Below are 17,703 nucleotides of genomic sequence, written 5' to 3' on the forward strand. Positions count from 1 at the left end.
CTTTGGTAGAATCATCTTCTCCCTTTGTTGTTATCAACCTTAGATTTTCATAAATCCTCTTTTAGTTGCTCCACCTTTAGAAACATTTAGCATCACCCCTTTGAGCTTTTGCTTCCCTAAAGAAACCTCCATCCATATCACTATCATAATTCTCCTCACACTAAGCATTGTTTAGGATAAACTTTCACTTATGTCCCACATCACCTTGAGCAAAAGGTTGGGTTACATACTTGATCCCATTTGTCTTCCACAAGTTCAAAAGGCTACTTTAGGGTTTGATATCACCACCACATTCTCAAGCTCACACTTAAGGGAAATGCAGTCTCCTTCACTTAGTACCATATCATTTAAGCTTCCTAGACATCACTAAAAACATTTTCACATATCCTCCTTTGCATATCAGGAAAATCCCTCCATTCTAGTCACACCTAGGTGAATCATCTTATCACTTCCACTAATCACCATCTCTTTGTATTCCATCCTTAAGAAAGTCAACATTTCATGCCACTAACCACATGTTTTGGTAAGAACAAATGGAAGAAGAAAGAGATGGATCCTAGTCTTAGTAGTAGAAAAACTTGGGCTTAGCCATACCCCATAGTTTCTGTAGCACCACCACACCCACCATCACAAACTCTTGAAGGAATAGGTTCCTCAATAGATATTGATGCTTTCATAAACCAACCTAGACACACAACCATTATTAATGCTATCATAGATCAAAATAGAGGGACCATCATGACAAACTTCTTATGAGACAACATTGGTGCCTTTGATTTTGGAAGACCAACACCTAACAACATAAAAGATCCTACACATCCTCTGTTTAGATGACAACCACCATCCACAGGGTTGCTTTTCCCTCATGATCCTCTTCTTTCACCACACAATGGGTGTCAACTAGCACAAATAGAACCAAAAAACTTGAATATCCCTTCAACACAGGTCACTACTCCCATTCCACAAAACACTCAACCCATCCTCACTCAATCAACCACAAATATACCATCTGCATCTTTTGCCACCACCCATATCTTTGCTTTACAATATACTCCTTTTCCACTTGGCAGTGCAACATTTCCCCTTCCATCTTAAAATACATCCAATTCTTTTTACTAGTACCATAAATATCCAACCCACATCCCAACACACTATAGAAATGCCCCCATTAGGGTTAAATACTTCATCTTCCATCCCACCCAAAATCACTATCAATCCATTTATCACTAGCCAAAGTACTTTAGCTTCATTCCCTTTAGGACCTTGGAGTTCTTGTATGACACAAGGGCCTACTACTAGTATCCCCTTTAGCATTATGCCCATGTCAATACCTTAGTTGTATTCATCCATTCCTCCTCAATTCTATTCATTGCCACCCATTAGCAACTAATTTTCTATGCCGCCCTTAGGCAATTGCCAAATCTTCCCTCAATCACAACACCCAATTGCAAACACCCTTCAACACATCAATTATATGCACCCATTAGCACCTAGTTACCTTCCCAAGTAGGAGCACAACCCACATATATTGAGCAAGGTGTACAGGCTCAGAGCATGGCCCATGTATTACCTACATTGCCACCTTTTTAGCCATAGTCATCACACTAGCAACATGCCTAGGCATCCCCACATTATTATTTAGAAGGATAACAACCCCACACATATGTCCCCCTACCACAAATCCCTCATCTACAATCTATCCAAAAGATGCAACAATATGCCCAAACCCCATTCCAACAACCCATAACATCTATTCCACCAGTATCACAAACCGCATTTCAAGCACCACCCTATGGTAGTCAAGGATTCCCATATCAAACTTCAACATCTACTACATATCCTACACTGGGGGCACCTAGAATGGGGGTACCCATCTCTCTACTTGTAAACTCTGGATAGGAAGAGATGAAGAATGCTCTTAAGGCTCTCAAGGATAGGACAGACTCAAAAACTTTCAAATTTTAAAATGATTGTCCATATCCGTTTGAGAAAATCATCATGATGACACCTTTTCCCAAACACTTTGAGATCCCCAAGTTTGATAAATTTAGAGGGAAAAGTGACCCAATTACACATGTCAAGGAATTCTATATGCATTACCAAGAAGTGGCCTATAATGATGTATTCCTCATGCACATTTTTTCAAAAAGCTTAGGGGGCCCTGCCCTTGAATGGTTCTGTTAGATACCCCTGGGCACCATTAAAGCTTTTGCTGATATTTTTGAAGCCTTTGTGGATCAATATGCTCACCTAGTTGAGACTGAGGTATTTGTAGTGGACCTAGTTCATACTAAAAAAAGGGAGGAGAAAGCCTTGCAGAATACTTACAATGTTGGCAAACCCTCACAACTAGGATCTCATGTACTATCCTTGAATATCACCTTGTCAAAATATTCATTAACAACACACATCCTAGTCTTGCCCATTACATGGTTATGAAAAGTTTGCAAACATATAAAGACATTAGAGAAAAAGGGATGGTACTTGAGCAAGGGCTCATCAAGGATGGTATCATCAAAATTTACAAAGAAAACACACATGACCAAGGCCCAAGCAATGAAAAACCATGGTATTGGAATAAAAATAAGAAAATTGTTACCGATGGTGTCACTGACACTTGACATGTTCGTGTTGTTGGGGTAGCAACTAATGTTCCTACCACATTTTGTCAACAACAACCTTATCAACAACAACCACCATTCTATTAGTAGCAACCTATGCAGAACAATCAACACAATGTCCAAATACCTAGCCATCAAAATCAAACTACTTGTATCACACTTTTAGCTGGACCTAAACCACATGTTCAGAGACAACCTCGTGTATACACCCGATTGGGGGAGCCCCTTGATGCAATCTTTGAATTTAACTAGTCAAGGATAATCTTATTCGACATCCAAAAACACAACCCTTGGAACCCAATCAGTCTAGGACATCTTGGTATAAGGATAATGAGTTTTACAAATTCCATCACGTCAAAGGACATAACACCCTCAAATGCATGCAACTCAAGGACTATGTCCAAGACCTTATTGATCAGAAAGAGATCACAGTGGGAGCACAGACCTCACCAAATATCAGATTACTGATATACCAAAATGCATTTCCTCCCCATAACACGAACACAGGTAAAGGACCTACAAACACTCCTATCAAAAAACCCAACAACACTCAAGATAAACAAGGGGATAACTGAGACAAGTCTCAAAACTATACTTCAATGTACTTGGACTACAGAAGCCTTATTGGGCACATATCCCAAGTTGAGCCTTTTATCAATGTTATAAACATCAAAGGCCTAGACACCCAATGTGTAGTTACTATGCGACGAACCCGACTCAATATAGTTAGCCCATCTGTATCTACACCATCTTGACCACCTCCATCAAGACCATCTTCATTAGGATCGCCACCATTAGGACCACAATATAATATCTTAGAACACCTTGGAAATATGCCAGCTCAGATTTCCATTCTAGATCTCTTACAAACAAGCCCACTTTATCAAGAGATCCTCGACAATACTCTCCATGAGTCACGCGTCCCCACTGACATAAATGCCACTGATTTCTGCAACTTGGTCGTCTATCTTTCTACATCATGTGCTCTATCCTTCAAAACCACTGATATCTCAATAGTTGAACCATTTCATATACTCCCACTTTGCATCACTATCATGGTTTTTGACTTTGCAGTCAAATGGTTCATGATAGATAATGGATTGGATTCAAATCTACGTACTTAAAAATTCATCAAACAAGAAAGATACACTGAGGCAAATATCATTAATGAGGTCATTACCATCAAAGCATATGACAAAAAGGAGTGCACCACTAAAGGAACCATCTTGCTACCTACTAGAGTTGGTCCAGCCACTCAAGAAACACTTTTTCATGTAGTTGATCTTAACCTTCCATACAACATCCTCCTTTTTTGACCATGGATTCACACCATGAAATTTGTTCCATCCACATATCATCTGTACATCAAGTTTCCACATAATGGCACTAAGGTAACCATCCATGCAGATCCTAAATCCTTTGCTCATTGCAATGTGGTTGAAGCTTCATACACCAACCATTGTCCTACCATGGCCAATTCCTCTAGCACCTACCATGATTTGGATACCATTTTAGCCTCCACCCTTTCCATGGTTAAGATCAACTACCAAGGTTGTGGAGAGTACAGTCTCACAGATGCTTTTGTTATCAACGCTTTGCCCCTCGATCCACATACTCAAGGGCGCCCAACACATCAGAGACCAAGGCTAGATACAACCTCTCAGCTAAAGAAATTAGGCCCTACCACATTCATTACCAAAGGTATCCTCGATGGAGAGGAAACCACTCCAAACATTAGTGCATGGCTATACAAAGAGCCACCTCCAAAGAGTGAGAACCTCCAAAGAGTGAAGAACTTCTCAATCACCTCAAAAAAAAATTCCCATGGTCACATCACCTTGCTACTAAATAATTGGATTAGGTAGTTTTGGTCATCTAGAGTCAGGAATTAAGTAGCCAATGGAAGCATATAGAGAAAAGAAAAAGAAAGACTTAGGCTACAGACTCCCCACAGCTGGGGGCACCATGAAAGAAGGTCATGCCTTCACCAATATCCAAAACACTTCTATTGAGGTTGAAGACATCCTTGAGGAAGTAGAAAAGAAAGCCTATGATGATATCTTCCTTGACAAAATTATCCTTAGAGCTTTTGTGCTCTGCCAATTATCACTAAACCTCATAGACTTGCCACTCACTCACCCCAAACTCATTGATTGGGACCAACCAAGTTTTGTCCATGTTGATGAATTCTCTATAGAGAATGTGCTCCTTAGATTCATGGGGGTAGAAATGCCACACAAATGATCACCACCACCTTCCGCATATGTCTACAAATTGGATCCAATAGGTTACTTTGGGGAGGAGGAAATCTCTATTCACAAAATTAAACTGAACAATGAAACAAAAAAGCAAAAAAGGAAAGCCAAACCTTTCTTTGGTGAAAAATCCTTTGAGGCACCATTGGATGACTCAAACAATAAAGAGAAAGTAAAAGATGCATCCGATGGTGAAAACTTCTTAGAGGCACCTGAAGATGGAGATTTCATCCTCCCCCAATAGGATTACAGGCCTGCCATATCATTAGTCTTGATAGAGGAAACTAGACCAGTCAATATTAGTCTGACCAAAGAACCAAAGATCACATACATTGTAGCATCTCTACCACTTGAACAAGTGGACCTTCTCATCGAAGTCCTCCATGAAAATGTTGGTCACTTTGCATGGTCCTATCAAGACATGCCAGGGGTGGGCCCCAAGTTAGTAGTACACCATTTGGCCATGGATCCAAAGGCCAAACCTGTCAAGCAAAAGCTTCATAAGATTCACCCTAAAGTTTCTTTACTAGTTAAAGCAGAGCTACAAAAATTTCTAGAGGCAAAAATCATTCGCCCAATTGACTACTCAGAATGGATCTCCAACATGGTACCTGTCACAAAAACTTCTGGTGATATTCAAATTTGCACAGATTTCAAAGATCTCAATAAGGCTTGCTTGAAGAATGATTTCCCATTACTAAACATAGATATTATTGTTGATCTCACCACAAGCCATGAGCTCTTATCACACATGGATGGTTTCTCCAGATACAATTAGATCCAGATAGTAGAGGTAGACCAACACAAGACAACATTTACAACCCCTTGGGGGACATTTTGTTATAATATGATGCCATTTGGATTAAAGAATGTTGGGGAAACTTATCAGTGTGCCATGATAGTCATCTTGCATGACTTAATCCATAAAACTTTAGAGGATTATGTGGATGATATTCTTGTCAAATCTCTTAATGCCCTTGATCACTTATCTCATCTCAAGGAAGTGTTTAACCAATTGGCTACATATCGCCTCATGCTCAACCCTAAAAAGTGTGTCTTTAGCATTACCTCAGGAAAGCTCATGGGATTCATTGTATCATGATATGGTATTGAGATTGATCCTAAAAAGGTTAAGGCCATCATGAATATGTCTCCTCCTAAGACACTCAAGTAGCTTTGCTCTCTTCAAGGGAAACTACAGTCTATGAGATGATTCATCTCCCAACTCGCTAATAAGTGCCAACCGTTTACACATCTACTCAAAAAGGATTAGGACTTTAGGTGGGACCCCACTTGCCAATGCAACTTTGAGCTCATTAAGTAATACTTGGCTAACCCACCTATCTTGGTTCCTCCGGTTGTAGGTGGCCCACTCATATTATACATTATAGCTACTCCCATAACACTAGGTGGTCTTCTGGCACAACTTGATGATACAGGGAAGGAAAGGGCTATTTACTAAATTAGCCATACTCTAGTTGGATATGAGATCAATTACACACCAATGGAAAAGGCTTACTTAGTCATAGTATTTTCTACTCAAAAGTTGTGTCATTACATGTTGAGTCACACTATGCAACTAATATCCAAAATTTACCCATTAAAGTATATGTTGTCACACACAGTACTCACAAGGCACCTCACTAAATGGGTCATGCTTCTCAGTGAATTTGACATCCAATATGTTGATAGAAAGGCCATCAAAGGCCAGGTTATAGCAGATCACTTGGCAGATGCACCTTTGGTTGTAGATCACCCTCTCATTATGGAATTTCGAGATGAAAACCTCTATTTAATAGAAGAACAACCATCCTAGAGGTTATACTTTGATGGATCTTACACATACCATGGCTCTGGAGCCGACATACTATTGGTCACACCTCAGGGAGATTACAGTCCTAAATATTTTAAACTACAATTTTAGTGTACCAACAACATCTCAGAGTATGAGGCCCTTATTGCAGGACTCAAAATAGTAGTCGAATGCAACATCACAGAGTTGTAGATCTTCAATGATTCACAACTCATTAGAAAACAGGTCCTAGATGAATATCATACCAAAGATGACAAGTTGTAACCTTACAAATAGTTGGTCGATCAATTGAGGGAACATTTTACTCAAATACAGTTCATACAGATACCCAGGTTGCAAAATAAAGTTGTGGATGAAATGGCCACTATTGGCTCACTTTTAGAGATCCTGCAAGAGGCTACATAATATGAATTCTTAGTTGAGTAGCTACACAAGCTTCCATACGAGAATGATGAATCAACATGGATCTACATGTTGGTTGGTCCCCAATCCCTGTGGTACCATGAAATTCATGCTTACCTACAACATGGTATCATATCTCCCCATCTCACATGAACCCAATGCTAGAACCTTATTCACAGAGCATCCCGTTATACTATCATAGCTCAAAACCTATATTATAGTGGCTATTATGATTCTCTTGATGTTTACACCAAAATAAGGCTACAATGGCTCACAAAGAAGTACATGCCAAACTTTGTGGTGCTCACACAAGTGGAATAGTTCTAGCTAATCAAATCCTATGGGTAGGATATTATTGGCCCACCCTAGAGCATGATGCATGCAACTTTGTGAAAAGATGTCTACCTTGTCAACAACATGCTAATCTAATATGAGCCCCAGCTCAAGATCTACAACCTATTGCACCGCCATGGCCATTTGCATGTTGGGGGTTTGACCTTGTTGGTGTTATAGCACCTCTCTCTTCAGAAGGACATAAGTGGATAATCACGACCACCAATTATTTCACTAAATGGGTAGAAGCAGTCCCCCTTGTCACTGCCATATGAGTTCAAGTGTCCAAATTTATTCTCTATCATGTCATATTTCACTTCAGCACCCCGACTACCATTTTTACTGACCATGGAGGTAATTTTGAAAATCTCAATATGGAGGAATTGTGTACTTCCCTTCTTATCCATCACTATTTTTCTAGCCCATACTTCCCACAAGGTAATGATCAGGCAGAGGCAACTAATAAAACTCTACTCAAAATCCTAAAGAAAGTTGTCAATGATTTTGGCCTCGATTGACATTTACAAATCAATTGCACCTTATAGGCCTACCACACCTCATTCTGTACGTTCATTGACACAACCCCATACTCCTTGGTCTATGGTGTTGAAGCAGTATTACCTATTAAGGTTGAACTCCCATCCCTACGCATTTCTTTGCAAGGCCAAATATCAGATGAAGACTATAAAGTGGCTAGGCTTACACAACTAGATTTACTTGATGAAAAGAGGCAATAGGCCTATAACCAGCTCATGGTCTGCCAAAATTGCCTCAAGCACAACTTCAACAGAAAGGTCCATCCGCACCAATTTCAAGAGGGAGGCATGGTCCTCAGAGAAAACATGAAGGTACAAGTTGATAGAGAAAAGAAAGGCAAGTTTGAGCCCACCTGGCTCGATCCTTATGTGATCATAGCTCTTTTGGTTCAGGCGTCTATTAGCTATCCACACTTGAGGGTAAAGCTTTGAAAACTTGGCAATTCAAGCACCTTGGATAGGTACTTTGGTGAAAACCTAGCAATTAGGCACCTGGTGTACTTAGCCTTTTCATTATTTATCAATGACCTACACCTCCCCCATCACCCCTTCACCCTCATCACCCATCTTCCCATTCTTCAAGGTGTTCCAAGAAGTTTCACCCTCACACTCCACAATCTCATGCTGTCTCTTTCAACACCCCATCTAGATCATGTATTCTACCATATTCTGATGTAGCCATCCTATCCTTCTACCCTACTATGTATGTCATATCTGATGTATCATAGCCTTGTACTAATAGCAGTATCATATGTATCATATCCTTGTAACAACCATAGTATTTTGTGTATCATATCCTTGTAGCACTAGTGGTATTATAGGTATCATACCAATGTAATATTAACTATATTGTATCAATCCTATCTCCTCATCTTGAGCTTTTCCCCAACATACGCACACCCACTACTTTATTTTGTCATAAGTCCTTGCATCATTCGCCTATTGTATAGTCATGCTTGTAAATTTTTTAAGTCCTTTAGTACATCCCGTATCAATATCCAATTATCCATAAAAGGTTATGGTTGCCAATTTTATCATTATCTTAACAAATATTGTCATTGGAATTCTCTAGGAGGTATCCTTTCTCCTATTAGCCTGTCAATATCCAATTATCCCAATCTCTTTGGAAAAAGGTTACTTTATCATGAATTTCTTTTAACATTGAGTTTTCATGTACTTTTATCTTTTGGAAGGGACCTCCTAGGTGATTTAGTTATTCCTTCCTCACGGTCGCCACAATCTTCTATATCATGGTGTGCTGTGAATGGGACAACTCAAGAGCATGGTTCTACTTAAGGTCATTTTCTACTTGTGAGTTAGTTGGATATCACCCTTGCATATCCAAACATGTTTTTATTCATGATCACATGATGTAGTTGGGGACTATCATTTTCTTGTGGATCACCTAGCATCGTTTCCATATTGATTTCTATGAAACTCATGTGTGATGTTGGGGCAATCCTTGTGTGCTTGTTTGGTCAGTCCTATGTAATACTAGGGAAAATGCCTTGACATTCCTAGTAACCTTGGCATGTCCCTAATATTACTATATCAAATAAAGTGCTCACACTACATGGTGGTACTTCTTTATGAAGTACCCCACCCTCAAGCTTTTGATACATCCTCTCACTTTCACCCATTTCTCCCATACAAAAAAAATGTCTTGTTCCTATCACCCTTACACATCACAATAGTCTTGGCCTACAAATGTACCTCCCCTCTCTCTCCTTGCTCCTCCAAAAGGGATCTCTTCTCCTATCCCCTTTTTCCTGTCTTCCCAAAAAAAAAACTCCTACCTAATCCCCTCCCTTCAAGCCTCTTACACTCATATTTTTTTTAAATTTGTGCATCCCCTTTTCCCCTCTAAACCAAGGTCATGACCTATTAGTGATATGTTGCACCATCCTTGTCAATGGTGCCACTCATCAGAATCTATCAATTCAATTTCCTTATCCTCAAAAACATTTTGTTCATCTTCATTATCATATTATTATCCAACCCTTATCCCTTAGCTAAGGTTTCACCATCATCCAAAGGCATTCTTTATCATAGATCACTATCCTAAACCTAGGTGCATTTACCCTATTTTCTCTCATCATAGCTAGAGTTCTTTTTTCAATTCATTTCCCATCATCATATTCTTAGCGATCACATTTCTCATATTTTTCAAGATTCATTCTTTATCATTGTTCATCATCATAGATTGCATTGTTTATCATATTCCTGAATCATAGCTTTTAATTCCTTTATCATTTTTTTTCATCATGGCTTATGTTTATTTGTCATATTCACCATCATAGTGCTAAATGTATCTACCATGTTAAAACATCCTAGTTTGTGTTTATTTATCATGTCTATTATCATAGTTAGAATTTATCTTTTCATGTTTCACCATCATAGGTTAAAATTCATTTATTGCATGTTCAATATATTTCTCATGGTTGATCAATCTAAACCTTTAGTTCATTAATTCTATGTTCTCCTCATAGCTTTGAGTTCATTTTATCACATTTTATCATCATAATTGGCATTCATTTGTATTATGTTTCATTATCATAAATCTCATGTTCAAAATATCATAGTTTGTGTTCATTTTATTCTAAGTCATTATCATAGTTTATGTTCTTTTTATCATTTTTTATCATAGTTTCATGTCTCTTGTTTAAACATGTAAACCATCATCATAAATTCACATACACTTTTATTTTTATTTTTTTATCCTACCTTCATGGTTCATCTCTTAGGTCATGATTTTTATTATTATTCTTTTCTACAAACATTCATTTCCAATTATCTTTTCCCATAGTTAGCATCGTATTACATTCATTTCTTAGCTTTGATCTTTGTAATTATTTTTTGAAAAAGGTTATCATACAAAAAGCCATCATCATTACAACATGTCAAAATCTCATCATAATGCTCATTACATCCTACATTATAAACTATTAGTACAATCAAATCACATCATGAAAACATCATATCCTACATCGCAACATATCAGCAATATCCATACAAAACACATCATAATGCTCATTACATCCTGCATCATAATCTATTAGTGCAATCAAATTGTATCATCAAGACATCATATCCTGCATCACAACATATTCAGTGGTATCCATACAAATCACATCATAAATGACATATCCTGCATCATACGAAGTCACATCATGCCTCTCATAACCATCACATCCTACATCCAAACACATCAGTCTCTCATATACATCTACAATAACATCCACATCATAAAAATCATCATGACATCATAAATACATACATCCATATCCCACCCCAAAGAATGATCTGCTCTCTCTCTCTCTCTCTCTCTCTCTCTCTCTCTCTCTCTCTCTCTCTCTCTCTCTCTCTCTCTCCCCCTATATATATATATATATATATAAAATCCACAAAGAATAACAAATAAATCACCCATCCCTACAAAAATACCAATGTCCATCATAGTCCAAATATCCAGTGATCATATCATACAAATAATCATATCAATACATCAGGTCTACGCCTGCAAAAATACATCAACCAGTGGATCCAACAATAAATATATCAAAATGAGCATATCACCGCCCTCCCTCATCTGCTGCCTCCTCATCACGGGACTCATAGGCATCCCTCTCTACCCTTGGCACTACTGGTGGTGGAGGTGGTGGCCCCACCCATCCTCCTCCCATCCCCAAGCTCTCTGCCTCATCTCTCATCCTACTCATTCCCCTATCCCACCTTTGGCTCTACCTTATCCTATGGCTCTACCCTACGCTTAGAGCCACCCATCCTTTATGAGCCCCCAGTGCTCCATCCACTCTCCCCACTCCCTCCATGCCTATGTGGGTCCCAACTATCCCTGATCATGTTGGTCATCTATAATGTTCTATCTAGTTTTTTGGAACTACTGCATGGTACCTCCCCCAATAAAATTTTACCCTCTCTCTCAACTCCACCTCTCCTCGTAATCTCCTCAGCTCCTCCATCCCTCCACCAATTGTCACCTGCACTCTCAAGGTCGCCACCTCCACCACTAGTCTATCTCGCTCCTATTGAAGAGTGTCCACCCTTGCCTATATTTCCTATCTCTCTAGGCTCACCACCTCCAACCTCCACTTGTGGTGTCCCCACCTCTATCCCTGCCTTGTCTGCCTGTCCCCATGCCACATCATGCTCTTGTTGCAGCTGATCTTGCTCTATCTTGAGCTGATCTCTCTCTTGCTGGTGTCTCACAACAACTGACTAGTAGCATCATGTGTCTGCTATAGGGATCCATATCCATCTGCCCATCCATCATCCCCTCCCTGTACCGAAGAGCCCCCTATCTCCTCCACCCACTAGCCTCTATGACCTCTGCTCCTCCCCCCCTATGATCTCCTCTCCATCGATGGCCTCTCATCTCCTCTCTTAGGTTGTGCCCCTCTCTCCTCTTGCCTCCCTCCCCTCCATCTCTACCACATTGGCTCCTCCTCCTCTATTATAGCCTCTACCCACTGTCATAGCCCTCTCGCTACATATCTACCTTGTCATGCTACTCAGGCTATCTCCCCTGCTACAATTGCCACTCTCATCACTTGGGCTTGGCCTATTGGCCTTGATCGCTTGAACCAATCTTGGTACTCCTATGTGGAGCCCACATCTGCCACCCCACCAAACCAATCCCAAGGCTATGACACTAACTCTCTCCAAGCCTGTAATAATCCCTCTTGATGGAGCGTTGGCCCATACATAGACATTGGCTCACGGGTAACTCGCTGATACCAGTTCAACCCTCCTAGAGCCACCTGCACCCATCCAAATTGTTGCAAGGCCCTATCCTTCTAGTACTGCTCTGTGATATACTCCCACCACCCAAAAATAAAACATGGTGTTATGGTATATGACAAATACTATCGCTCCTCTACCCATGGCCCCAAACCCATTTACAGCCTCCATACCATTGCCCTGATCTCATCAATCTGGACTCACTAGCAGTCCAAATCTTCTATATGATGATAGGTCAAGGGATCTCCTAGCTATATGCCACTGACTCATCTTCCTGCCTATCCCTCTGTTCGATCATCTTGAATGCCGTGATGTGCTCCCATGCCCAGACCTATAATAATGTGGGGAACCATATACTCCTCCCCTACTATCTAGCCCTCTGATACACAATTTGGTGTAAATCATGACATAACTTTGCCAACATCAGAGACCCCCAAGCCGTTGGGACTCCTGCATCCATTATTCACATGATAACTAGTATCAGTGCCAAGGTAACTCTAGTCCCACCTGTATTTAGGGCAATGTACCCCGATACTAACCTACACACATAGAAATAGATCCACCTCTCCATGGCTACTTAGTCCATGTGCTCATCTAATGCAAACTATCCTCTCCAAATCTGAAATGTAACTCCTAACCCTACAAGCCCCTGTACCACTGCCTCTATAATCATCTCTCTCATAGCCATCACTGGCATCCTCCACACTAGTAATCTAAAAATCCTATATACATCCTCTAGGTTCACAATCATCTCCCCTATAGGTAGGTGGAATGTGTCTATCTCACTGTGCCACCGCTCACACAATGCTGTCACCATAGCCATATAGGTACGTGTGTAGGAAAACCTTGCCAAGTATCCCAGGCCAATGCCCTCAATCCTCACCCAATTTGCTGGTGTCGGTTGCTCCCTAGCATGTAGTATGACCACCCATTGCTCATGTGATAGCAAAGCATCCAAAGACCACTACACACCAAAATAAATCACACATGAGTATTCTTTTTCATAATTTGCATACCCTAGTTTTACACCCATTCCCTTGTCAAACCCCTATTTTTTCTGCACACTTTCCCTTTTTCCCGCATTCCTACCACTGTGTTCCTATGAATGCTCACAAACTCATGATCTCATGGACCTATGTTCCCATGGGCTCACTCTTTGACTTTTGACCCCTCAGCCAGCCTGACTCGTGTTCCCACCAATGCGTTCCTATGCAAGTTAAATCTCATGATCTCACTAACCAATGTTCTCACAAGATCACATTTGAAACTTTTCCTCCTAGTTAAACCCTATCCCATTCCCGTGTTGACCCTCATCCTCCTGTGAGATCATGTTCTCGCAGTAATATTTGCATTTTTCCTAGCAGGATCATGATTTCTCTACCTTAAGCAAAATCCCATAGAAAATTTCTACCCAAATTCACGATCCCATGAAATCTATTTCCTAAGCCTACTTTACCCCTTACCCATCACTATTTTTGTGGGATCACAATCTTGCCAATCCCTATAGTGATCCTATCAAACCTGTGTTTGCTGGATCGCATTTTCTTCTTTGTGGGAATGCTATAACTGATAAAAACTAAAAAATGTGAGAAAGGTTTTTGACCCTATTGAATGATTTGGTGTTTGCTACACTCGTACTCATCATACCATGTTCGATCGATGCTCTGGTCATTCAATCACAACCATCATCTCGTCCAAATCAGAGCTCCTAGTAGCAATATCTCCTTGTCTATCTAAAAGAGAATAACCCTTTCTAGCCCCCTTCCAGCCCCTTATAGGCCCCTTGAGGTGCCCTATCTTCCTCTATGACTTCTCCACTACCCTCCTTTTGTCCCCCACCCTATTTACTTTTTCCATTTCCTCTCTTTTTTACCTTCCTTTAGCCCTTCCATGTCCTCTTGCAGCCCTTGGCTTACTACAAATTTTTCAAAAAGTGGTCGTGCCTCATTTTCTTTCCTCGCCACCTTCTTGAGGGGGCATCACACAATCCATTCTCTCCTCTTCTAATTGAAACTAGGGCAACCATGTTGCTTTAAAAATTCTTCCTTGCATTGTCAATATTCAAACTTCTTTCAAATAGTATTATGCCAACACTATGTCAAAAAGGGGCAAAATGTAGACACCTAAATCTGATTACATCACTAGGTAATTGTATTTAGTCATCTCCTAGGACATTATTGATTAAATATTTACTATTTAATTAATTAATCATCATCACCAAGTTAATTAATTAATTTAATTCACTATAGTCCAATTGATAAAATCAAATGATAACCTAAAATCAACTTATCAATTAAAACCCTATTCCTCAATTAAATTAAATAAATCCTCAAATCTATTTAATTTAATCCCACATCCCCTATTTATTAAATAAATCATTTAGTAAATTATCCCAAACCTTTAAAACATCCCTAAACTCAACCTTTACTCCTAATCCAACCTATTGACCCATACTAACCTCACTTAGCCTCCTAACTAGCCCATCCCAACAAAGCTAAGCCACTTGCCCCCTAACCCCCTTTTTAAGCTAAGGCTAATCACCCTCCTAAACATGTGCACAACTTTAAGCAAGGGTTAATAATTTCTAACCCAAGCCAAAGTCAACAATCTCATCCTCACCCTCACCCTCAAACATTTATGGCTCTTACACAAGCATTAAAATCTCTTACAAAGAATTTATGAACATTTATGAAGCCCTTATCTCTTGAGCCTCCTTTGTTGGCTATTCATCTTGCCCTTCCCTCCATCCAATCACCCTGTGACATGTGTCACCTCCTAATTGGTCCAAACAAGCACAATCCATGTGCTCTCCTTTGAGTGCATCTTGACCCTCCCTCACTATTTTTTCATCCTTGCATCGTGACCATCCATCTCTCTACCCATTGGCCTATAAATGAAACCCTCTCCCTTCACAAATATCATCCACCTTCCATGCAAAGTTATCATGCTATTTTGAGAGCCTAAAATCTACCAAAATACCATCATAATGCTAAAACCCCTCCATACCTCCACTGCTGAAACATCCATCCACTCCCATACTTGATCATCATCTATCAATTGGAAGCTTGAGCACACCGTGAGCACACATCTCCATCTATTAGGGACATATCTATATCATCATAGGTTATACCATAAGGAGCCTACCATTTTTGGTTTTCCTTCTTTCTTGGTGATAACCCTGTCCTATCTTAAGTGTCAACTGTTTAGTTTTGTGTATACTTTCGTTATTAGTTAGTATTCATTTTACACTACTAGATTAGGTGATACAAGAGTAATAATGATACAATTTCCCCCCAAGAAAGATTCATGAAAGGAGAAAAAAGAATCAACAAAAATAAGTTAACGAGGTGAGGAATAACGAAGTTGGGTTAAATATAAATGAAGAATGAGATAGATGGTGAGGAGAAAATGAAGAGCAACCATTATAAAGAAAAAATTAAGGCTAAAGAAAGAAAATACCAAATCCTGCGGATAATTCAAGGAATATGTTAGAAAATTGTCACTAACTATACAATTTGATTCCCCTTAGGAAGTTGTGACATATGTGAATAAAAGTGCAAGGTTTTAACCATATTAAGTAAATGAATATTTCATTTAATATATATATGAAATTACAAATTAAAATTGATCAACAATGGGTAGGGCATATTCAAGTTTAGAATTAAGGATCCAACTTGGGGTTATCTTTTTCTTAATGCATTTAGGATAATTTGTGAGTCTCCTTCAATAAGTAATTTTTTAATACATATCTCTCTAGTTAGAGTTAAGCCTATCAAGGCCTCTAATTCAACTAAGTTATTAGACATTACTCCTAAAGGTTTGGTGCATTTAGTTATGAATGATCTATCATTTGAACAAATAATATATCCTAAGCCTACTAGTCCTAAATTACCTCCAAAGGCTCCATCAAAATTTAACTTTGACCATCTTGCAGGAGGGGGTTCCCATTTACATTCTTTCCTAGTCATCTTGTTGGATTCTTTGTATATCATTGGTAAATTAATTAATTAAAACCATTTTTTATGCATATATGGATCTTGGTTTGAAAAGGAACCTTCCTCCTCATATGAGTTTCTGAGATTATTGTTAGCTACCTCAATAATACAAGCCTCCAATTTATTAAAAAATGATGTTAGATCAATCTTTTCATTACAAAAAAAAATTCTTCTATTCTTTTCTTTCCATAATTCCCATAGGAGTATGGAAGGGGATATTTACCATAAATTAATATAAACCTTAGAACAACCATGTTTCAGCCAAATTTTTAAAAATAATAATGGTTAATAGGGAATGTAGTGTAACGCCCTGCTAGGGAACCCTAGAGAAATTAACCTATAATAATGCTAGGTTTGCTAAACTTTTTTTGAAAGATTAAAAGATACAAGAGATAATAATGTTGAAGTAATAACTCAAATGCACATCACATACATGCATAAGAAAAATAATAAAAGTCACATTTCTCAAGGGTTCCATAGTATTGAATTACATATATAAGTTTTTTAAAGTTTAAGTTTGATAATCAAACGAGTTCATGGCATAGGGATAATCATGTGTACAAAATATCCTAAAAGAATATACAAGTACCAAGGGGTGTATACTCATCCATTGCACATGTTGCAGGGTATGATATGCTAAAAGAATATACATCATGATAAGAACATCATCACTTGGGATCTCAACAAATGAAGTACAAATTATCAGAGTGTGGACATGCAACATAATCATCAAGTAGAAATAATGGAACATCTACATCAATAATATATCCAACATTGGTGTCTAGCTGTCAGATCTCAATGGCAAAGAATCACCACCTCCCGACCTTATGGAACCTAAGTGATCCCACTATCACTATGTTGAGGAGATAATCTAAAGTCCCAAATGGATAACAATCCAAAAGTCACAACAAGAATCTAAGTCTCAAGATCTTGTAAGCAATCTATCTCAAAGGTACTAAGTACACAAGTTAACATCTAATCCTAGAGGCA

Source organism: Cupressus sempervirens, chromosome 8 (assembly GCF_028749045.1).
Source record: "Cupressus sempervirens isolate cs-2001-9-10 chromosome 8, ASM2874904v1, whole genome shotgun sequence".
Taxonomy (NCBI): Eukaryota; Viridiplantae; Streptophyta; class Pinopsida; order Cupressales; family Cupressaceae; genus Cupressus; species Cupressus sempervirens.